General features: G+C 35.0%; 1 long non-coding RNA gene across 2 annotated transcripts in view; it reads left to right on the top strand.

Moving 5' to 3' along the window:
- Positions 1-19766, top strand: part of LOC310913667 — a 40945-nt gene extending 21179 nt beyond the window's left edge. For both annotated transcript variants that reach the window (XR_014590864.1, XR_014590865.1), the window contains exons 2-4: positions 16252-16534; positions 18400-18485; positions 19635-19766. This is a non-coding gene — a long non-coding RNA (uncharacterized lncRNA). The remainder of the gene's footprint in view (positions 1-16251; positions 16535-18399; positions 18486-19634) is intronic.
- The last annotated feature ends 5402 nt before the right edge of the window (positions 19767-25168 follow it).

Raw genomic sequence — 25168 nt, 5'->3', positions numbered from 1 at the left:
CACAGAAAGTTTCCTTAAGGCATTAAAAATGAGCAGATTTTCAAGTAATTCCTAATATTTTTTGCTGTCACCTTGTTGGGAAATTTCATTTGGCTAATGGATGACTTAATTCTTTCCTTGAAAATTTAAAATTATATGAGACATGGCAAGCTACAAGAGTTAGCAGTAAAATAAAATGTTAAATACTTCTATGAGGATGAATTTTTAAATCTCGGTCTGTATAGTAAGGAAAAATGAAACAATACTGTCCACATCCTCAAATCTATTTAAATAAACATGTTTTAAGCCAGTACTGAAAATATATTAGGTTTTTCATACTTAGGGTTTCCACCATAAAACACTAGGAGCTCTGTTAATGAGACTCCAGGAGAAAAATTACAAAGATGTTCAGATGTGAATGATATTTTATGACTTAAAGCATTATGTTTGTTAGTGGGAATTTTTTTCTATATTCTATTCTATTTTATTCTGCTTTTGCAGGACCTGGTGTTCTATAAATGTATAGACAAACATATCAAGTTTAATAAGCCCACCATCTTTAATAATGAAAATGTATAAGTATTCTGACAGAGATAGTTCCCACTACATTCTGAAAAAGGAGATCAGAAAAACACAAATACAAAATGTCCCTTTCTCCTACCTTTAATCAGAGATTCATGTAAATATAGGGAACTTAAACTGACTTGAATTTTCCATCAGAAGCTACTTTAAATAATTCTCTTCTCTTGAGAGCTACATAAGAAAGCATATCTTCCACGCACAAACTCCTCTTTCTGTTATCAGCAACAAACTTCCTATGCTTATAAGTTTTGACTAGATAGATTTATTTTTAAGAAATGCAGCTAATGGTCAGGATCTTGATTCTTTGACTGAGACTAAACCATATCTCCTCCATAGTAAATTTGTATGCCCATATGTGTCTGCATCTGGAAGAACTTGACCCTAAACAAGGGTCGTATTGATAATAGATTACTTGTAATAAATCCTAAAAGGTAGCTTTAAGAATTTTGTTTTATGCTAAATGATAACATATAAATAGGAAATTTCAAAAAGGAGATTGCCAGGAGAAAATATGTACATCTGTAAACTCAAAACATTAAAGTGCTGAAATGTAAACGCATTGAAATAGCCTATAAATGGTTTAGCATACTTTATATATCACATGGACATAATAACAATAATAGTAATAATAACAACAGCAAAAAGAGCAATAAAAAATAGATCAGATAAACAAAAAATGTTAAACTAGTATTGTATAGCCAATCTTCATTGATTTTACTGAGCACATTGTGCTTAATATCAACTTAGGAATTAATATTTAGTCTCTCTTTGTGTCAGGAAAGACCTTGCCTTTATAAGCCAGATGTGTTTGTGTTTTGACGCAGACCTTAAGCTCATTTATCAAAAGAGGATCATTGTTTCCATGAAATTGCTCAGATAGCTGTAAATGTAGCACCATAATAAAGAATCTAAAATTAATATGAAGTTTTTCAGACTTGACTCTTTAAATTCTAGAACACTTGGTGTCTGCATTCTTAAGTTTACTTAAATGAAGTCTCATATTTAAATGGCCATGTAACTGCAGAGCCCCTTATTGGTCTCTTGCTTGATTTCATGTTGAAACTATTCAGAGCTTTCTTTAGCAGTCTTCAGAGAAACCACAAGGCTTAAGTCGTGCTTAGCAGATCAATTAATTAGTGAGCTTGTGTTGGATCCCCAAACTAGCTGTTCATCTTCCTCATACTATTATGGGATTCTGTTTTGCAAGGTATGCTCTCAAAGTGCCAGTGGATACTCTCGAATTCTGCGATATAATAAAAACATCTCCAGCCACTCGTCTTGGAGATATATCACTGTGCTGACAAAATAATTATCGTATTTTAGTCTCAAGAGGGAAAAGCATGAACAAGAGAGATTATAAACATGTTTCCAGATAAATGAGGAAACAAAAGGAGATAAAAAGAATTTGTAGAAAACAATAGAAGGAACAGAAAAATAATTGCACAAAAAGGTTATATGGAAATTCTGGAATGTGGGTAAAGCACCAAAAGGAACAAGTGGCTTAAGAGCAGGAAAGAAGAAGAAGAAGAAGAAGAAGAAGAATACAATACAAAGTAGGAAATAGATATTTCTCTAACACAAGAAAGTATACCCTCAACAAATTGGCAGATGACACTAAGCTGAGTGGCGTAGTTGAAACATCTGGATGGGATGCCACCCAGAGGGACCTGGTCAAGTTCAAGAAATGGCCCATGGAAATCACATGAGGTTTAACAAGAGCAAGTTCAAGGTGCTACACCTGAGTCAGGACAACCTCCAGTACCAGCACAGGCTGGGGATGAATAGATCCAGAGCAGCCCCACCCAGAAGGACTTGAGGGTGCTGGGGGATGAGAGGCTGACCCAGTGATAGACACTCACAGCCCAGAAAGCCAAATGTGTCCTGGGCTGCATCCAAAGCAGTGTGGCCAACAGGGAAGGGAGAGGATTCTGCCTCTATGTTCTGCTCTGGTGAGATCTCATCTGCATCCAGCTCTGGGGGCCCCTGTACAGGAAGGACACGAAATCTTTGGAGTGGGTGCAGAGGAGGTCACCAAGCTAATTAGAGGGATAGAGCATTTGTCCTATGATGCACAGCAGAGAGAATTGGAGTTGTTCATCCTGGAGAAGAGAAGGCTTTGGGACACCCTACTGGAGCTTTCTGGTACCTGAAGGGTGCCTACAGCAAATCGGGTGATGGACTTTCTACAAAGGCATGTAGTGGCAGGAAAAAGCGAAATGACTTTAAGATGAGAGTAGGTTTAGATTGCATATTAGGAAGAAATTATGTATTGCAAGAGTGATGAGGCACTGGAGGCCCAGGGAAGTTGTAAATGCCTCATCCCTGAAGTGTTCAAGTCCAGGTTGAATGGGTCCCTGAGCAACCTAGTCTAGTGACAGAGGGATTGGAACTAGATGATCTGCAAGGCCGCTTCCAAGACAAACCATTTTATCATTCCATGATACTGAAAAAGTGGCCTTCTTTAATACTATTTGTAACTATATTATTGTTGTTCTACTCACAAAAAAAAAATATTATAAGTTTGTTTTATGTTTTTCTCATCTGGGTAAAAGGGATGAAACCAGACACTTTATCTGGGAAAAAGTGAAAGAAGCTTGACATTTCTATAGATAATAGATATTACCATTAATTACCATTAATGGATATTGCCATATTATAATTATCATTATAATAGATACTACCATTAATATAGTAAATGGAATTGAACATGACAAACTAGAGAAAGAAACCTTCCTATAATTATGTTGTCCTAATCATCATTCAAAAACCAAAGTAAATATGACAGTGAAAGTTCAGACATTGTGTTTGCACTTTTTCACACCCTAAGTAATAATGCTGTATTGACCAGCTCTAGAAAGTCTTGTAATGAAATGGGGATGTAAGACTGAAACATTTTTCAGGAAAATACCTTTGTGTTGAAGATTTCAAAAGGCTTCCCCAGAGCACCTGGTTCTGTACAGTATTTAAAGGGACCACCTGATCTTAATGGTCTTTTAAATTTGCACAGGGAAGGAAACAAATGTTAATAACAGACACTCAGCCGATGCAGATGCGATAAAACTGCCCATAGGATTAACAGAATGTCCTCTTCCATACCTTGTCTTCGTGAACTTGTGTAATTTATTTGGCAGCACTCAACCCTGACCCTCTCTAGCCTAACTTATAAATTCATACCTACTTAACAAATGCTTTTTACTGCAGGGCTTAAGGCTCAAAGGTTGATGTTATAAACATTGAACATCAATAGCCCTGTATTTAGTAAAAAAAGATTACTTCTGTCTGATAAAACAAGGGGTGGGAGCTGCAAGGCAAAAGAAACTGGATAGGAAAAAATGCCAAAAGTAAAGTTGTGGAGAGGTTTGAGTCCAATATCTGACTTTCCTAGATGTCCCCAGTTTTTCAGATTACTCAAAGAAATGAAAACCTTTCAGGAAAGACTGGGATATCTTAAATTAATATTTTCCGTGCAGGAAAATGTTAAAGTTAATTTTGCAGTTTTTTTCTGCTCAAAGTAAACAGAGCACTGAAAGGCTTTGTTTATAAACTGAATTATAAACCCCTTCAAAAATAAACGTGAACAAAAGTTATCTTGAGTTTTGGTCTTGAATCAGCATTCATAGGTAATCCAAAGCACAGCAAAGCACACCTTAATCTACTCTTATTTGATGGAAAAACAACAAAGATTACCATTTCCTCTACTATACCCTGAGATAGTCTGCCCTTTATATTCAAGAAAAAAGGTTAGTTGTATAATCTGTGTACTGAATTAGTTAATATAAAAACTGCAATAAAACGTATAAAACTATTCTCAATGCCTCAGACTGGTAGAACAGCAAAAGATTTTGACATACTATTTTTCACTTGTTTCTGAGCTAACTGGTTCTTCTGATTAATCAAATTTGTTCATAATCACTTGTAGGTCAGTAAAGCTCCTACAAATGTCCTCTTTGAACTAAACAGATACAAAAAGGAGAAGGATGAATATTCTCATGTTTCTCATGGTGATTTGAGGTGTGTTTGTGTCTTTAAGTAAAAACACTTTCATATTATTCAGCCCATTACAATAATTTTAAAGATATACTTCTGATATACTTCTCCTTGATATACTTCTGATGTGATCCTAAGTACTAAATTTTGGAATCTGACAACTAGGGTCAGTACAGAACAGGCAAACTTTGCTTTCCTTCCCTAAGACTGCAGCTACTGCATAGAGTCAATTTCTCACTATAAATTAAAAGAAATGAGCACCTAAATGAATCCAGAAATTTCAGAACGGTACTGTGGCAGAGCATTGGTTAGACCAGTCTAAGATAATATGGTGCTGGTGTTAGTCAAATAACTTCGAAAATATATGTTGGATTGATTTTAGTAACTATTGAAAGATGAAGAAATGAAGATTTAACTTAGTGTCAGTGTATTATTATAGTTTATAAGACATAAGAATTCCTAAAAAACCTCTTAAGATAGTGATTTTGAAACAGCCATGTGAAAAGAAACAATAGGATTAAAAGGAAGATTGTTTCCCTATTGCAAACATTTTTTAAAAGAAAAGCAGTAAGACTGATCAGCTTCAAGAATAGAAGTTATAAGAGAAAGGGATTTATGAATAAATGTTATCATTTTATAACATTTCTCTGAGTCCTAAACTTTATCAGCAAGAATAGTCTTTCATAAAGATCCTTATAGTTGTTTTAACTATTTTAATTAGCTTCCATGTATTATTGAAAATGTTTCCTCTTTGATTACTTGTAGAGAAGTGTCTCTTTGCCCATGTAAAGAGATCAAATTGGCATTTGCTTCCTATCTCCTTCAGAGCATTCAGATAGGGATAATTGCATTAGTTCCTGTCTAAACAATGTTTCAGACTAAAACCCTAGGGCCAAAATACTAGGTCTTAATTGGCTGCACTACCTACTCTAGTCATGTAGACAAATTAAATTAATTACAATATTTTGAAAATGCTTCAACAACAACTTTTAATCACGAAACAGGGAAAAAGCCTCAGGAATTCCACAGAAGCTTAAATATAAGCTGTCTTTGGAGAGCCAGCTATGGTACTTTGTATAAAATACTGCTTTTGCAAATAAGATGGGAGGTGAAAATAGTTCTGTTAATCCTGGATGATTTTGCCATTAGAACAGCCAGTTTCATGCTGGTTTGAACATTAGATTTTTGCATTATGAGCACTGCAATGTCCTAGTTTTTTCTACTTCTCAACTAATTAGCCTATTCATGAGGCAAGTGTCTTGTGGTTATAGGAATCTGCACCTGCACACTTGACCATTCCTTTGACATCATAATTCTAAAATATACAAAATAAACATAATTCACAATGCTGTCTACTTCCATGAACCTAGGCTTGCCAGACAAGTGGTATAGAAAGCCATAATTTTTACGTAAAAATCTGGAAAAGGGATTTTTTCAGTTTTTCTTAGAAAACAATTCATAAGAGATATTTTTGAATATTATACCAATAGATATCAGTAGGACCTGTTCAAATAATTGTCCAGGTTTTAATCTGAAAATTCTTGATCCTTTTATTGTTAAGCTGTTATTATTAAACATATCAAAATTTTCAATTATATGTTTATTAACTTTTTTAAATTACTTGCCAATGTGAGACAATTTGATTCTGGTTTCTCATGGAAGCAAAATGTATGTAATAATCCTGCATATGTATAAAATCTTGACTTATTCTCTCAACATCTGTTGGTGCATTTCAACCTAATGGGGCAACTGGATAGAATCCTCATTGGCAGTAAAGCTACAAGCTTCCTTAAAGAAGATGGATGAAAACACTCATATGTCAGACAATTTACAAAGGAAATAAAATTTATACATTACCTAATACAAAAAATCCACAACAGCCAGGTACAACTACAAAATCATTAGCATCAGTGCCAATGAAACCTGAGACGTGAGCCCACAGGGCATGTGTTAACTTGTTCTTCAGCTCAGGGAAATTCTTGCTCTCACTTTGATACCTTGTCAAATTAATACATGCATGAGTTTTCCATAACATAAACTCACAATGTTGTTGTTAAGAAGATGACAGGTGGCTATTAACCCTGAAAGTCGTATGTTTCTTATGCAAAGCAGACAAAAAATCAATTTGCAAAATCATATCCTGAATTTTTGTCCCAGAGAAGTTCTTTCTACTACCTTGTAAAAAATATTGTGAAAAGTTTTGAAATACAAAGAAAATAAAAGAAAAAAGAACTCACAATAGCTCAAGAGGATTATGAAATTTTGTTGTTGAGTGTAAGTCTATAAGCATAATGGAAAAGTGTTGAAAACCTGAGCTGTAGCCTTCTTAGAGCACAACTGATCTAAAGGTTATCAAGTTACAAGACCCTCAGAGAAGGAAATATCTTAGCACCATGACAAAAAAGAGAAAAGACAATCTGTGATTTTAACATAAAACACTGTTTTCATGAGCTAAGGCTCCTTTATAACATACAAGTATGACAAAGTAGGGTGGTGGATTATGTCTTTAAATGAAGTTAAGCAAATAAACAAGCCTGGGAAAAAATATTCTGGATCAAAAAAAAAAGGAAAAGTGCATAGGAAAATATTCAGTATCACAGTTTTATTTTCTTTTCATTTTCGATTTTACATCACATATGTAAAAAAGCATTATACAAAGAGCTTCAGGCAATTGATCAAGTGCATCATCTTCCCCTTTAGCTTAACCTGTTCACTAGTGATAAGACCTAGTTTAGACTTTAGCAGTTTTCCATCATAATAATTCTTATCTTATGGAAAAGAATTCACAGACATAGCTTAATGTTTATTGCTTTTATTTCCAATGCTAACTGAAATGGATGACTCCCAGTAGTGTCTCCCAGAAAGGTATAACTAATCAGTTTTATAACAATTACAATATATGCTTAATGCTTTAAGGGGTAGGATTTTAATTCTACAGTTATCATGGGATCACAGAATATGCTGAGTTGGAAGGAACCCACAAGGATAATGAAGTCCAACTCCTGGCCCTGGGCAGGACCACCTCCGATAGTTACACCATGAGACTGAGAGCATTGTCCAAAGGCTTTTTAATCTCTGTCAGGTTTGATGCTGTGACTGGTTCCCTGGGAAACCTGTTCCAGCGCCCAACCATCCTTTGGATGAAAAACCTTTTCCTGATAGCCAACCTAAACCTCCCCTGACAGCTTCATGCCATTTCTTGGAGATCTGTCATTGGTTATGACACTGAAGAGATCTGTGTCTACTGCTCTACTTCCTCTCACAAGGAAGTTGCAGACTACAATGAGGTCTCCCCACAGTCTCCTCCTATCCAGGCTGAACAGACCGAGTGACCTCAGACACTCCTCATACAACTTCTCCTCAAGGCCCTTCACCATCTTTGTTGCCCTTCTATGGACACTCTCCAAGAGTTTAATGTCTTTTTCATATGGTGGGACCCAAACCAGCCCCCAGCACTCAAGGTGAGGTTGCCCCAGCTCAGAGCAGAGTGGGACAATCTCCTCCCTTACCTGGCTGTGATGCTGCGCCTGATGCACCCCTGGATTCTGGCTGCCAGGGCACTGCTGGCTCATAATTAACTTTCCATCACCTATAGCATCCTTTTTAACCAGGATGCCCAGATCCCTTTCATGATGCCACTCTCCAGCCTCTTGTTCCCCAGTCTGTCTGTACATCCAGGGTTGCTCCATCCCAGATGTAGAATCCAGAACTTTCTCTTGTTACTCTTCATATGCTAGGTGATTGCCCAGACCTTTAATTTGTTAAGGCAATTATTGTGGAGAGCTGAACTCAAGCTACTCTGATATGTAAAGAATTCATATTTCAGTAGGTGTATGATAATTGTTCAGTCTGGTAGAAATCTCAGGAGATAACAAATCCAAATTCTGCAAAAGCATCCATAATACTCATCTCACTTCCAGAGCTGATTGCAACAATGAATGGGAAATAATGAAAATTTTGGAACTACTTTAATCCTCTAGTTCTTTTTCTGAATATAGAAGAGACTAATTAATTTAAATTAATGAATTTTATTAAAACAAAGATGGGCTCAGACTACTTTCTTCTGACATTGCCATTTACCAAAAATATATGACACATAAATAACACAGTGAACAATATATATCCTAGATTAAACTTCTTTGATTACTGTGGTTTTGGTTATGGATTTTAGTACTTAAAAGAGCAGGCTGAAATTACTTATTTTGTATATACAGTATTGTTTCTTATTGTTTCTTACAGGCATTGCAAGAACTTTGAATGAGCCCATATTTTTAGTAAGTGCCCAAAAGTTGTAATTATACTTGAGAAGAGATTCAAGTCACCAAAGTACACTTGTTTAAAACTGATACCCCTGTTCTAGGTAGTTGTCTATTTTCTCTGAAATAAATCAAGAAATGGAGACATATTTTCCATTCTTTTTCAAAAAAAACTTAATAGGACAGTTGCATTTCACTAATAAGACAAAAACTTAAATTTTGGAGAGCAACAGATAAATGAGATTGATCATACTTTAAGTAGTCAAAACAGATAGTTTGGCTTTAAAATATTCTTAGAATGAAACAAAGAAATCTAAGGTCTAGGGAGACATGCAATTTTCTCACTTGAGGAAAGCCATCATATTGAATAGAAATCTGTGCCTTATGAAAAAGAAAAGAAATTGTAGAAAAAATTGCATGTTTAAAAGACTATACTTAAGTGTTTAATTACACTTTCAGATTATTTGTCTACTAAAGAAAATTTAAGTTATAGGAATATTTCAGATAATAAATTAGGGGGTGGGTACTGAAGTCCTAGGAAAAGCTTAAAATTATAATTGAAAGGAAATGTGGCAATTCTATATGAAGCAATAATATTTAACACGTATTATAAAAAAAAAATCCTTTTAAAGGTATTTTTTACATGAAAGTTACCAATATAAAATAAATGTAATAGTTCCAAACTGTAAAGGAATAGCTGTAAAATGGATGACACTATTTCTGATTCCACAGATAAATCCTAGCCTTGAAATAAAAACAAAAAAACACCGCTGTCAGGTTTGATATTTTTAGCGCATCTCTCATGGTATTTGATTTAGAAAATGTTTTATGCGTCTTAAAAAATCAGTATCTAAGATCTTTAGATTATCTGAAAATATAAAACTTATTTTGTGAGAGGGAAATTTCAATTTTCCTGCCTGCAAACAAAATCTTGAAATGAAGAAACTTGAAGGTAAAAAAAAAAAAAAAAAAAAAAAAAAAAAAAAAAAAAAGCCAAATAAATGAAACCCAGTAGTCTTGTTAAATTCTCATCCTTTCTAATCCAGTCTTCTGATATTCAGATGCTTTAGTTGTGATTCAAATGCATGTGCATCTGCAGCAGTGAGCAATTTTTTTCAAGTATAATCTTTTCCTATTTCTGTTATAGGAGAATCAGAAATTCTGAAGGAATACAGTGGAGTAATAAAGACTGGCCTGGGAGAACACGAAATTATTTGTATATTCGAGGGTCTGTTCTTTCAGTTCCTCAAACATTTTTGTCCAGGATTGAGAGTTTTGGAAAGGTCAGTTATGAATCTCTTCAGGAAGCAAAGGAAGATAAATTGCCATTTTTAACATCCTGAATGCTCTACTAACTGAATGACTGAATGAAATTGAAAAGATACTATCCCCATGGATTTCAATATGCATGTTTGTGTAGATCTCAGTCTAGTATATTTATGTATTCACTGATGCAGGTTTTATAGGATCCACTAAGGATTGTGAGACAAATTAAAAACCAAAGAAAAAAAAAAAGAGAACTAGAATACAGTGATACCACTCTAATATATATAATTTAAGCATTTAAAGTTTGGGCTTAGATGCAAATATAAATCAGTATCTAGATGCTTAACTAACATTAATTCCTTAAGGAATATTATCCATTAGCAATACAGAATGGATTTGCTTAGGTAACAGAAAAATAGGAATAACAAGGTGTTTGTCTTATCTTTAGCCTTTTAAAAGAGATGTGTTTTTCTCTTTGTTCCAAAGATTAGAAACAAGTAATGATGTAGTAGTCTCTGCTCATTTCATTGTTCTAGTCATTAAAATCTGGAGATCTGCAAAAGCAGCTCTAGCCATGTGTTCACTTCTAATTGAACAGAGGATATTCTTATAATATCTATCTTCCAATTTGCATGTGTAGGTAATGATGTCAGTTTTACACTGACAGTTAACAAGCATAATGTGGTGTTAATCGAATGACCTTTCAGCAATAAGTGATTGAAGAATTAACTTCTCCAGCCTTAAATCACATTTTCACTGAATAAATTAAGTGGAGAAATATCTTTCCTAAGTATCTTCAAGCACTAGAGCACTACTAAGAATTAAAAGATCCAGCTATCTTGAGAACAAATTAATACTGTACTTTCTGGAATGGCAAGGATATGAGAAGAAAGGGAAACTAATTACTCCACAATCATTTAAAAAAAGCATAATATTCAAAAAGCAGAATAGCATTACCAAAATGAACACACACATACATACATATAAAATCTGAGAAAATGTTTTCAACCTGAATTTTTGCTTATTTTATTATAATGCAACATCATTGATATTTATAAATTTGCACATAAACTATTGTTGTGAATCCATTTTATTTGAAATCAATTAAGTTTTGGTAATATCTATTGCATTATTTCTATTTATTCCTAAATACAGTTTACAACAGAAAGAAGCAGGGAGCATAAGACCTCCCCTCCTCTTTTTTATCTTCTTCTTGCTTGGTGGACATAAAAAGCAAAGTTCAGCTCACTTTTTTCTTAGTTGTTTTCATGCCTTACCTGGCTAGTATTGCACCACTCAGTTCTGTTCTCCATGAAGCAATGACATCTGTAACAGATTATAAATGAAGTTTTCTTAAGAAATAACAGTAATATTGATTACATATATGCCCATTTTTTTTTTAAGTAGGATATTACTATGCTTAAGGGAGAAAGTCAGATTATACTTATGAGAAGAAACTATTCTAATCATAATGAAAATGCTGGATAAAGAATGATACAATAATATTGTGTTTTTCCTTCTGATAAAACCTCAAGCTTTTGCTAACAAGGTAATTTTACTGTATACAGATCAAGAAAAACAGTATATAAATTCTACATTGATATAGGCAGATGATGTGTTCATAAAACATCATTTGGCCTAATAGACTTTCTGTCTGATGTGTGTTGCACAATACGAGTAAAATGCATCTTGCCAGACCATGCTCTTCAGTGTTCTCCAGTGACTGCTTGGCAAGAGGTTGAAAAAATTTTATATGTTGATGCTGTTTGACCATTTTTATTTTTTTCTGCTATCAATTTCCAAAAATGTAAATACAGATGTAATTATGAAAAAATTCTGATTGTTAATATATGAAAGTCTGATTCAGATCACTAAATATCAAGGAATACAATAGCTGATGCTTTTGAGTATAATGCCTCTATCTGCTTTTCCAGATAGCTGTAAAAATGCTCATGCACAGATAATGACAGCCACAAAATAGCTGGAAAGCACTTTATATTTACCCTGAAAAAAATAAATTAAGGTCTCAGGCAGCATAATAGTCATGGTGTCAATCATTAAAACATACATCACCAAATCCCTCTATTGCAGAAAGCTGTCCTAGATTGCAGTACAGAGTAATTACTTTTTGGATTTGTAAGGACTAATAAACTGTATTTCAGCTAGTTGTTCTCTTAAGCATATTTCACAATTAATTATGTATACAGGTATTATAACATCTCTTTGCTTCTTGTTTGTCAAGGTTATCTTATAACTTTGGAGATGTTATGAAGAAAATGAGAAACAATTAATTGAAAAAAATAATTTCTCAACACTTGCCATAATCTTTAAATGTCATATCAATAGCTATAGGCAATGAACTTCGAGAAACATTGTTACTCTCCTTTTCTGTCATTAATAAACTGTAGAAGGACACTTTATACTCTCAGCAACTGTTTGCATCTCTGGACCACTCTCTTCAGTCTTGCTCACCATCAGCAATGTAAGTTTATAATTAAGGATGATCTATTCAAGGTCCTTTCTGCATATCAGAAATCCCAAAGCATAATTAATTGGAATGAACAGAGCATCTGGTTACTTGTGATCTTATAGTTTCAATGTATATGATATTTAATTAAAATAAATTCCCTCCCTCCCTCTCTCATAGGGGAATTAGCTCATTAAAATTTTCAAAAGTGAGAATCAGTCCTCCAGCAAATATTAACATTTGCAAAGGAGCAGGAGACTGGCTGGATAAAGCAACCTGTCTTCTGTGTTATACATTTGTCCCCTGGTGCTGGATGACACTGCTACTACTGCTCATTCATCTTAACCTTGAGGTATGAATTTTTGACGTTCCCCCAAAGCTAAGTTGTTTTACAATACTTTTTAAAAAAACTTCGCATCATGGGTCTTTTTGAATTCTCCAGGTAAGTACACAGAGAATTACATAATTCTGCCAAAGTTAATTAGGTATTATGCATCTAATTAGCAAATATTCATAAACTAGACAATCTTCCCCTGTCTTATGGTCATAATTTACTCACTAGGTTCTTAAGTATTATCTACTTATCTCCATCTAGGCAGGGACATCTTGTCTCTTTTGAGGAGCATACACACACATAGTCCAGCTACATGTGCGTGAGAGCAAGGTTGTTGATGGAATCTATCTGGACTTTAGTAAAGCCTTTGAGACCATTTCCCACAGAATTCTCCAGGAGAAACTGTCTGGTCATGGCTTGAATGGGTGTACTGCTAGGTGGGTAAAAAACTGGCGGGATGGTCAGGCCCAGGGAGTGCTGATGTTCAAAGGGTTGTCATGTATCGGCACAGACTTCCCAGGGAAGTTGTTGCATCACAGTTTTGGAGGTATTTAAAAGACACGTAGATGTGGCATTTGGGGATGTGACTTAGTGGATTCGCTAGTGCTGGGTAAGTAGCTGAACCCAATGATCTTAAAGGCCTTTTAGAACCTAAATGATCCTATGGTTCTATGTGGTATGTGTTATCTGAATTTTTACTAATGCGTTTGGATTTTACACAGCTGGATGGGGGTGGATCAGACCATAATTCTAACTCCCTTACCTTGCAGCACATGGGAATTGTACATGCATTTTTGTGCTGCTTTCACTTTGTCAGCTGACATCCAAAGTGTCCTTTTCCTTTGTTCAGGAATGTCAGGACTCCTGCATATTAGTCAGTACCTAAGATTTAAGGAACTGAGGTGTTCTTGTCCCTACAGACTCAACTATAAGATGATCCTGCAGATTTGACCTTGAGGGGTAGATGGGGGAGCAGATGGCCATATCTTCAAGCTTATTTCTCAGATTTCATCTGATATAGTCCAGGTAGTCAAGCACAATACTCTGCATCCAGCTTGCTGTCATTTGAAGCACTGGAGTGCTAAACAACTGACCTGTCACACTTTCTGCTTCCATCTCACTGAGCCATGAATTAAACAGACACACATAAGATCAGTTTGACTTTATTGATATCAAATAAATCCCAAAGTGATGTTCAGATAGAAGAGACCTAATACCACAAAAAGTGCAATGATGTCAAAAGCTTTGCTCACATTTGATTGCACCGATATGAACATGTCAGGAACACTGTCATATTCCCCCAAATTTGACACAATAAGTAAAACACTTCATAGTTTAATATTTTTATTTCCCCCAAGGCTCCTATGAAATATTAAGTGTTAGGAGTTGCTAAATCTGGTAGCCTCATAGAGGCAGGGCTGCCACAACCGAACACCTCAAGGTCCAGCCAGTAGTAGAGCTGAGCAGGAATTTTTAATTAGCACTCATACAAAAGCAATATAAACAGCATGGGTGCACATGGCCAACAGGATCAACACAGTCACTCTTAGCATTTGGGCTAATGCCAACACCAACAGAATCATCCTGGCCTCCTCTCTGACTGGTCATGATAACACCCATTAGTGGGAAACATATACACCTATATACTAGAGATACTTCAGCTAACTGGCCTTAGGCACTCAGTTTACCTAATGGCCTAATCATTGGATCCTCCCACCTTCAGTTGCTCCACACGGGTAACACACATACAAACAGTTTTCTCAGGCTTGGACCTTCTTGTCCCTCCAGTTGACTACCACAGACCACAGTTCATAGCACTTTTTTTCTGGGATTAGGGAACCCTATGTTTTATCAGAGCAAACTTGAAAACCTACCTCTACACAAAGCTGTTAGATAACAGCTCTATCCACACCTCAATTTGAAAACATTTCATATTGTATAAAATTTTTTTGTATAAACATTTTTTTAACAATTATTCATTATCAATATCTACAGCTGGGTGACTTTTCACTTTTCCAGTAGATATGATGCCTTTTTTCCATGTTCTCCACCTACCTACCTTATCTATCTAGGTACCTGACTGGAGTTATAATTTCCATTTAGCAGTAACACCTTAAAAATTCAGTGATCTTAGCTGTGATTGCTACATTACTTGCCCTTTATGAACAGGTTCTTATGTTATGAAGAGAGATCAAGGAATACAATAATGAAGTAATGAAGGAGTCCTGGTCAGAGCTAATATAAAAGTCATATCAGCTAGGGCTTTTGTTGAGTGGTGATAACCAGTTATAAAAAACATCACTGAAAACTTGATGCACTCATTTTCTGAGATTTCAACAATACAATACATTTATCTGGTACAGTTCTCTGTTTTTCTCTGCTCTGTCACAACACCAGTCAGGAATGGCATTAAGAAGAAAAAGTCAAAACCAATTTATACAGTATTTTAAACCTGAGTAGAGTTTAAGTGAATGTGAACCATGAGATTTTTGCAGTTCTGTTTTAGTGTACATGGTCATATACAGATTTATGTATGTGCATACATACTCTCAGGTGCTGGAATATATACAAATATATTAAAAATGGTCTTTATTTATAAAAACCTTCTTATATTTAAATATTTACATGTAAACACAAAGATTTTGGTGACAAGTATGACTATTTTGACTTTTCCAATCAGTAAACAGAGTGTGCTGTGTTTGAGGAACTGCAGATCAATTTAAATAATGATCAAGAATCTATCAACCATACACACAGCTGTTATAACTTTGCCTTCCCCTTCTGTGTCATGAAGCTCTGAAAATTACTTCAGTAATACTTTAAGGAATTTACAAGGAAAATTTTACTTCTGCCTAGACATATGGCTTAAAGAAAGAAAGGACTGCAAGACATAGCTGTTTTTCCATAATATTTCCAAAACAATATCACAGAGCAATAAGCAGAGATTTTTTTATATTGTTTCAATAATTTTGCATTTACTGTGTATTCAGATATCCCATCAAAGTAAAACCACACTGAAGATTGAACTCTGATTGATATTTAACTTTAATATTTCAACATAGTTCATAGGAAAAAAAAGAAATGCATTATTCAGTTGAACTTAATCCATTTCAGACCAAATCTTTGGCCTTTTCAGGTAAATTCGACACCCCCTTTTTAACTAAAAAAACTTTTTTAACTTTCTTTCTCTCTGTTTTAGAGTGACTTACAAATGAACACTTTTATAGTCATTTACAGATTAATTTTTTGTATATCCTTAACTGTTGCACCAAAGCTTGAAAAATCGGTCTTGCTAGTCATTATTATCGCTAAGGGCATGCAATATATGCTGAATGAAAATTCCTCTGGATAAAAGTTTTGGTTTTTTATTTTTTCAATAGGAGTTGAACAGAGAAAATGAACTTTCTTCTTTATAGCCATGTGAATACTTCTACTGGGAAAGCAGGGCTTCTACTAGATGAAGGACCCTAGCATCTCTTGGCAAGCCCCAGAGTGCCAACTCCTCAACTTTTCAGACACAGAATGTCCCTCGGGCAACACATCACTCCTTTACAGCCTGTTGACAAAGGTGGAAAGACTGAAGGAGCACATCAACACATCCCCAAGTCTCCCTACAATGCTGGGTAGCAATGTGGTCCCACAAACATTCTCATTCCCAGAAATGTAAGTGTATCAAACATCACTCAGTATACTGTAATTGATAATATAGCATAAAAATGTCTAGGATTCTAGTTATGTACTCTCACAGGCTTTAATACTTACATGTGTATTGTTACGATCCTAAAATTTTTTCTTCGTTACAAGCCAGAGAGTCTAAATTTGTTACTAAAATATAGCAATTTTTATGTTACAGTCTCAAAATAAACTTTTTAACACTTGTTTCTCTCTAGAGCTAAAACTACTTTGAGGAGGTAAACCACTGGCATTCCTATAGCCTCTGCTTTAAAAATTCTCAGTGAAGAGTCAAGGTGATATATTCTGAGTATAATATTAGTTTCCTTCTCTCACTAATCATATTATCCCACTAAATATGTATGCTTCAATTAACTATGCAAATACTGTAGGCCTGGGTGGTTTATTTGGTGGTTTTATTACATTTTGATTCTACTAATTATAGACTACAGGGTGACAATATTTGTAACATATGAATAACTGTTGAAGACACAGAATAAAAAGTTCACCTGTAGAGTAGATTACTACTTCTTGCTTGCTAAGCAAGTAATATACTATGTAGATCTATATCTGCATATTTTACCCGATGTAGAATGGATCTTTTCCTTCCCAAAGACCAAACAATATCTTGGCAGTCATTCCTTAATCAAATTGAATTTTTCTAGCCATCTTTCCTGCAAGGCAAGTTCATAGCCATCAAATGGCCATCATCTTCATTACAATGTTTCCCAGAGTATAAAATACTTCCCAAACCCCCCAGAATCCTCTTTTCTGTTATCAAAATTCTAGGTGATAGCATCATCTTTACAGTACCAGCATTAAGTGTTTTGATACATTCACAGTGCTGAAAAACTGACTTAAAAACAGTCATGTAAGATTCATATTATCAAGGACATTTTGAAGAGTCGAAAAACCTTCTCCCTTCTAAATGATATATAACTCATAAAATTGAACAAATACAGTTATACCTTTCCAGGTTATGTTTTCAAGGACACCGAACTGCTATGAGCAAGTTTGTGGGTGAATTTGGTCCAAATAAACACAAGAAACAGTATGAGAAAGAAACTGCCTCTCAGAAATACAAATCAAATTCGCAAATATTGTACAGATACAACCTGAAAGCCTATGTACTCTACATGGTGCTATTACTCTAGAAATAAAAATGGAATCCTAAGATTGAATTCTGGTACGGTCTTGAAGACATCTAATTGAAATATATAACATAAGCACTGTGATTGTCTTGATTATTAGGCTTACAAAGAAAAGGGTGCACTTCTGTTTTCCATTAGAATTTAAATTCAAATGAAAGGGTTAAAACCCTGCCATTTTAAGACCATATGCATGGATTTTCTGGGAGTCTTAATAAAGGGAAGGGATTTTATGCCACATGTTCTCTCTGACAAGAGTGAAGGTTAATACTTTATGTTATAGGACACTCTATCCTCAGCATCACCTACAGCAGGTACTTGTAAGTTAATATTATGACCAATTAAGGAAAATTAATACAAATGATAGGACATATGGCTCTGGCAGACATCTGGCTAGAATGCATGATTGGTCACAGAGAAACATGGAGTTAGCTAGAGAATTAATTTCAGTTAGATAGATTCTTGTAACTCTACTGATTTCTCTGTTCAAGGTCTCAGCTGGTACAAGATTTATCAGATATACAATGGCAATTATCAAGGTATTAGGAAAAAGTAAGTTCTTATGTTCATACTTTGCTAGATATGCTGTAACTGTAGGAGCCCCTCTTGGTATAAAAGTGGGGTTTTTGATAAAAAAATAGTAACTAATTCTGTGCCATATTCAGTTTGCTACTGCCTCCTACATAATACCTCTTTTGAATAATTCAGGTACCAGGCATCCCCAGAAAATCAACAAGAACTGGCTTTTTTCAATGGAAATCTTTGAATCTCAGAGGAAAAAAAGACCAAAAAAGGTAATCTCTTTTGGCCTATTGCTGAGGAAAAAGCCACAGGGTCTGCTCTGCTATCAAAGTAATCTGAGAAACACTGTCAAAATAATCCCTGTAGGATCTTTGCCCTGGAAAATCCTTATTGTTTTTCTCTATGAAGGACTTTTACCAGCAATTTTTCTCTTGTCATTTGTTGCTCTCCAGAGTTAATTGTGTGATACCATACTCCATAGTTAATATTACTATCAACCATGATCTTCGTGTTGCTGCAGTTATAGACAGTATTGAAACAGTTAATTTATTGGATGAGCTGCCTATGTTTATAGCAGTTCTTAGTACTTCAGAGAACTGCTTCATATATCCGTGTCCTTACTGCAAATTGGAATACCTTTTTTGTCTACTATAGACTACATTAATAGAGTCTTAAAGTATTGGTAAGTTTTGGAAGGTATCACTTACATTATAGAGAAATTTTAAACCAGTTTCATTCAATCAGATGAAAGGCCTATCAGACATAATATCCATTCTTTGATCATAGCAAATAACAGAAACTTGCAGAAGGCATTATGAATTGAGCAGGTAGGTAGAAATACCAGTTCTCTGGTGAGAACAACATCCTGGGTTACATCCATCTGCAGTTCAAAGATTCCATAAATCACAGGTCATATTTTTGTATTTAGAGGTCTGCTGTACATTTTTTTTAGCAAACTTTTGCTGATTTTTGAAGTCTTGAAAATATGTAGCACTTAGAATGTCCTTCAGGAAGGATTTTCTTGTCTTACCTACATACAAAGAAAAAAAATATATTTTGCTTGTTTTGAATTTATCCCCTGCTAGTTTTGGTTTAGGTTTTTATCTTTATTATTCTTAAATAAATGAGACATTGTCATGTTCACGTAATCCATTAAACATAATCTTTTTGACTGTACTAGAAGCAGGATCACAGCACCACTCCTGTGGTGTGTTAAAAAAAATGTGCTTATTTGCAACATGGCTTAGACTCATAAATAATCATTTAGGTACCAAGCACTGCAAGAAACATGTACCTTATTTGACAGTAAATCAATACTAAATCTTGATATCTTTAGTATCATTAAAAAGATATCTTATTTTTATCTTATTTCATACTCCAAATATCAAGTTTCTATTTTCTTACCTGCTATTTTTACTTAGGTGTAACCAGTTGATGGACTTGCTGTCCTTTCTTCTGATGATAATGACATCTACTGAAGCTGGCATTGCTTTTGCTAAGGAGATTAATAAACATGAGGCTCTGTGGTTTGTCTTTGCACTATGAAATTACTGAAATAGCCATCCATCACTGATGGATGTCTAATACATTCTATGAAGTGTAGTGGTGTGGGTTTGGTTTTATCAGTTTTATGTATGTATTTGTTCCTTGTATTAAGTTCATTTTTATAAGTTATAATGGTTTGCCCCATGCACCCATGTTCCACCCTCCTTGGTTTCATCCCAACCCCAGTTCTATGTCAGTCAGAAGTTATCCAGCCCCTGGGCCTTGTCTGTCACTTTGGGGTCTCTCCCAAAAGTCTGGAAAGTTCCAGGAAAAACCCCAAGTGATTGGACAAGACTTCAGCTGTCTCCCCACCTGAGTTATTGATTTGTTAGTATGTATGTCATTTATCCAGAGAGCCTTGCCCCTTTGGCCCCTGATTTGTCCCCAGTTAGACCCATCCCTGAGTTCCTCCCCCCAGTAAAAGGTGCTGCATTCGGGGGTTCAAGGAGATTCTTTTCCCTCGTTTTTCCCCCGCTGCTTCTGCTGAGGGGTGTCTGCTGGGGCAGATCCCCTGATGAATAAAGCCAGCAGTTAACCCAGAACAGCCTCCTCTTTTTTCCTGCTGTCGTTGCTTCACTCCTTCAAGCAAGACAAGAACTCACAGGGTCGGTGAGGTTCACCCTGTTACCAATCCGTGCCCCTTTACTGTTGAGGTGTCAGGGCTGGCCGAGGCAGAAAAAGACACCTCAGCAATGAAGCTTACTTTGGATGTAGCAATGCTTCAGTTATGCTACAGAGGCAGTTAAATGATACACAGCATCTTTTAGGAATCGTATTACAGTATTAATTTCTGAATAACTGTGAACAGTTCTGTCTCTCTGCTTCAATAATTGATTCTAATCATTGAAAATAGGCCCCTGCCATTCCCAGAAACATATGAATCATCAGCATATGTCTTTTGTCCAAGAGTTTTCCTTTCATCATAATTAAGAGAATGTGAAGAGTACAGAGTTCTTATGCAGAAATATTTTCCATTTTGGGTTTATTAAGCTTTTAGTGCAGGAACTGTTCCTGCTGAAACTGCTTGTTGAGTGTGTTTTATTTTTGTTTTATTTGGGTTTTGGGGTTTTTTTGGGGGGTTTTATTTTGGTTGTTGTTGATGTTTGGGTTTTTTTGGTTGCTGGTTTTATCTTGTTGTTGTTCGGGGGTTTTTTGTTTGTCTTTTGTTGGTTTGGGTTGGGTTTTTTTTGTCTTGGTGGTTTTTTTTTTTGTTGTTGTTGTTTTTTTTTTTTTTTTTTTTTTTTTTCCAGGCACTAGCAGGGCTCCCAAGGGCTTAGTATTTTGGCCAGTCCTGTTTAATATCCTTATTGATGATGTAGGTGAGGGGATCAAGTGCACCTCCAGTAAGTTCACAGACAACAGTAAGTTGTGTGGGAGTGTTGATCTGCTGGAGGATAAGAAGGCTTTGCAAAGGGATCTGCACAGGCTGGATCCATGGGCTGAGGCCAATGGCATGAGGTTCAACAAGTCCCTTGTTGTCTCTGTTTCTCAGCTTTTCAGAAAGAAAAGCTGGAATGTAGTAGGAAACACAAGACAGGTCTTATTTCCCTGCAAACATACCATGGGCCTCTTAATGTAATGAATGACTAATGCACATACTGAACATCTGAAGAGCAGGAAAATGCAGCCGCCGGGAGTAGGATGACGAGCTGTTTTCTGTTTGTAGCAGCCAGCTACTCAGAAAAATTAGAGTCCACTTTATGTTCAAAAGAACACATTCTGAGCTTGATCTATGTACAGGTTGCCAATAGTTCTGAGCTGTATTATCTCAGAACACTCAGAAAAATACTATGTCTCTGGCAGACAAAGCAGTCCTAAGTACTTTAGAACAGTACTGTCACTGCCCAATGCAGAAAGCATCAAGCTGTTTTCCCTTCTTTATGTCTCACACCGTGCAGAAGGCAGAAAAGGAGAGGAGCTCTGTGCACTCTATTTACTTGGTCCTCCATAAAGTGTCAGTAATCTGCTGTATTTAGTTGCCACAAGATCTATCTCAATAAAGCTAAATTAAAAATTTCACTGAGAATTTTGCATTCATTCATGTCCTCTTACTGATATTTGACTTCCCATTTTCACAATTTAATTCCTCTGTAAGCTCCTGGATTCAGACGTGCTCCAACCACCACCTTTTACTTTCCATCAGGATACGAAAACTAGAGAATTACACCTTTATTTTTTTGTGCCGTAAATTTAAGGAAATCAGATATCACCAAAACATCTATTGTGTAATTCCTTAATTTTAATTAGAGCCAGACATCATGAAAAAAAGACCATACCAGAGGCATTTGAAATGTGGAAAGAAATTATATGTTATGTGGGGAGAGAGTGATGAAAGATGATGACAGTATCTTCACAATGGGTTGGACCAAAACCAGAGAGAAGAAAACCTTGAAGTGTACGCTCCTAAAATGTTCTGGGTATATACTAAATTTGTATTCTATTTTTAATAGTTTTTGAAATTGCTTTTTTTTTTTTTTTTTTGAGAAGAAATGTATGAATTTTTTATTCTCCAAGTTCTCAATAAAGTCTGTAGCTACTCATGAAAAACAGGAAAAAAAAACCTATAATTAAAATCAACAAAAGAACATCATTAAAATCAATAAAACCAAAAAATATCATTTAAGATGCAGACAATTTTCTGAAAGCTTGAAATTCTAAATATTTCAGAAAATCCATTATTTCTAATTCTATCAATAACTAAGTATTTCAATGAGCTTACCTGTGTGTGTAAACTGTATTTTCATAATTACAGCCTAATTATTTTGTGTCAAAACACATTTTAAAATTATTTTTATCCTTTTTTGGGGAGGTTATTATTTTATTTTGTTAGTCTCTTATTTTTGTCAGGGGAATGTAACAGGTTTCTCAGACAGTGGGTTTTTTTTCAGATGCACAACAGTGCAAAAGCACCACAGATGTCAGAATGGTGTCATTATGGAAACAAATTCTACATCTCCAGTGGAAACACTCTTCACATATTTTTTGCTCAAAACCACTGCCTGCTGTCTGCTCCAGCTTGCCCTGAATAATCTCTTAAATTTCCACCGCATCTGAGATAGCTCTCTGTCTTCACAAATCAATGTGCTGAGATTCAATACATTTTACCCTGGGCACATTTATCTTATAACAACAACTTCCTGTTGTGAAGCAGAACTAAGGGGAACCATTTGTCTGTGTGCAGTTAAGACCTTGAAACACAGACTGCACCACCCTCAAAGCCTTTACTTGTTTGTGAGCAAAGCTCCTGCTTCACAAACTGTGACTTCCCTTTTTATTGTGTAATTTAGGAAAAAAATGTTGGTGACTCGTTTCTTAATTTATTGTGCTTATTATATTCTACCACCAGCTGCCAAATAATTTGTAGAGATGCATTATCTTTTTGTGAATGTGCCCTAAGAGAGAGACAAACGTAGAAAGACTGTTTGTTAAATGCATGACAAAGAAAAACAAACACCGTCTTCTGGAAAACAATTAAAATAGATCATCTCTCTTGGGTAAAGATTAATTAGAGAAGGAGTAAAAGTAGCATTTTTATTTAACCCCAGGAAAAAAATGATTAATTAATACAATACTCTCAGTACAATACAAATCAATTTAATGTTTAATTACATACATTCAGCATAGTTCAATGCAAAGTCTGGTTTTACTTTCAATATTCAGATCCTCCTCCAGGATTGCCTTTCAAACATCTGCAAACATTTCTATGCTCACAGTTTTGATTTAGACTCCTCTCTATTTCAGCTTCTTAACTCAAAACTGGGGTGTTCTGATTCGGGGACCTCTATTTATCTCACTGATTCAGTCTTGGCACTTGGAAGGGAATCCGTAGGTGTTTCTCTGTCTAATTCCCCTGTGTTTTATTAGACATCCCATAATACATGGCAGGGTGACTAAAACTTCAACTATCCAGGAAAAAGAAATGATGTTAATGTACTATGTAGAACACTACCAGAGTACTCACTGACAGGAGAGGAGCTCTGAGCTTCTTTTCTTGGTTATTTCACATAAATTAGGACAAGGTATTTGTAGCATCAGTTTTGCAAAGATTGAGAGGTCTTCTATGGTGAAACTCAACTAGAATTTAGGGGGCAGGATGGGATATGATGAATTCTTTTGAGTATAAATTCAGAAAACTGCTAGTATAAATAAATAGCATAGATTAAAAAGCAGAATGGATGTAAACATGAAACTAATTAAATCACTACATCTGATAGCCCAAAAACAAATTTAATGAGGTTCACATGAGATGAATCTCCAGCAGAGCTTCTTGGAGAAACAGTTTTGTAGCACAATTTCCAGGAAGAGTCACTCTTCCTTAGGAGAATATTTTTATTTGAAGAAGTTGGTGCTCAATATTCTAAATTCAGATGCAAAAAAATCCTTCAGAGTCAATACCAAATGGCGTCACAGAAGATGAATATTGACAGCAGAAACATAAACTCATTGGAATCTAATATGCTTTTAGTTCAGGAGTTGGACTTGATGATCCTTGTGGATCCCTTCCAACTCAGGATATTCTACGATTCTATGAAAAATCACTTTGTATAAAGCAATTTTTTTTTTTTTTTTTTTTTTTTTTTTGCTTTGCTTTTGGATGCAGAGTGCCTGAAGAAAGTGTATACAGATTCTTAAATTAAAAGTAACTGAAACTGATAAATTTATTTTAAAATTGTACAGTGTTCTTAACCGTCAATACCCAAAAAACCTTCGTGTAACACTTAAATCTTATTATTCTGCTCTAGAAGGCAATGGTAATTTTATTGTTCCAGTGCTGTAATAATGCTTATATTACTAACAAAGATCTTTGCTTTTTAGGGAAATATCATCTATATATGTATGAAAAGTATTCCACTACAGTGATGACTTTTAAAACCTAATTAGAAAGTTAAAGCTAAACCAAAGCAACTCTATTACTTTGTATTTCTTTTAATGAAATTTTGTATCTTCATTTCCGTGGAGCCCAAATATAATGAGGGTGGTAAGAAGGCTTATTATTCTCAATATCTCAGTAATTAATTATCATAACTTTATTAGTGATGATTTGTAATCCATCTCATTATTTTGAATCAGTAATGTAATTAGTGTCAATATGATTTCTAGCAGGTGAACTCCAGGTTAGCAAAGTCTTAACAGTTTATTTTTCTTTCCTTTAAAAACTTAATAGTCTCCTCTTTGTATTTCTTTATACACATGTTTGGGGTTTTTTTAATTTACTTGACTGACAACTACAAAAATCAAAAAAGACCCATTTAGATAGCTTATTTTTCTATTATGGAATAATTCTCCTGACAACAGTAGCTTCATCAATGACCCATTGAAAATGAACCCATTAACAACCTCTTGCAAACAAAGTTTTTTATCTGTCATACTTATAAGTAAATTTTCAAAACAACTCTTTTTGTCTTGGTTG

Source organism: Zosterops lateralis, assembly GCF_965231275.1.
Source record: "Zosterops lateralis genome assembly, chromosome: 1".
Classification (NCBI taxonomy): Eukaryota; Metazoa; Chordata; class Aves; order Passeriformes; family Zosteropidae; genus Zosterops; species Zosterops lateralis.
Note: the sequence above shows the minus strand (reverse complement) of the source record. Positions and strands in the feature narration are given on the sequence as shown.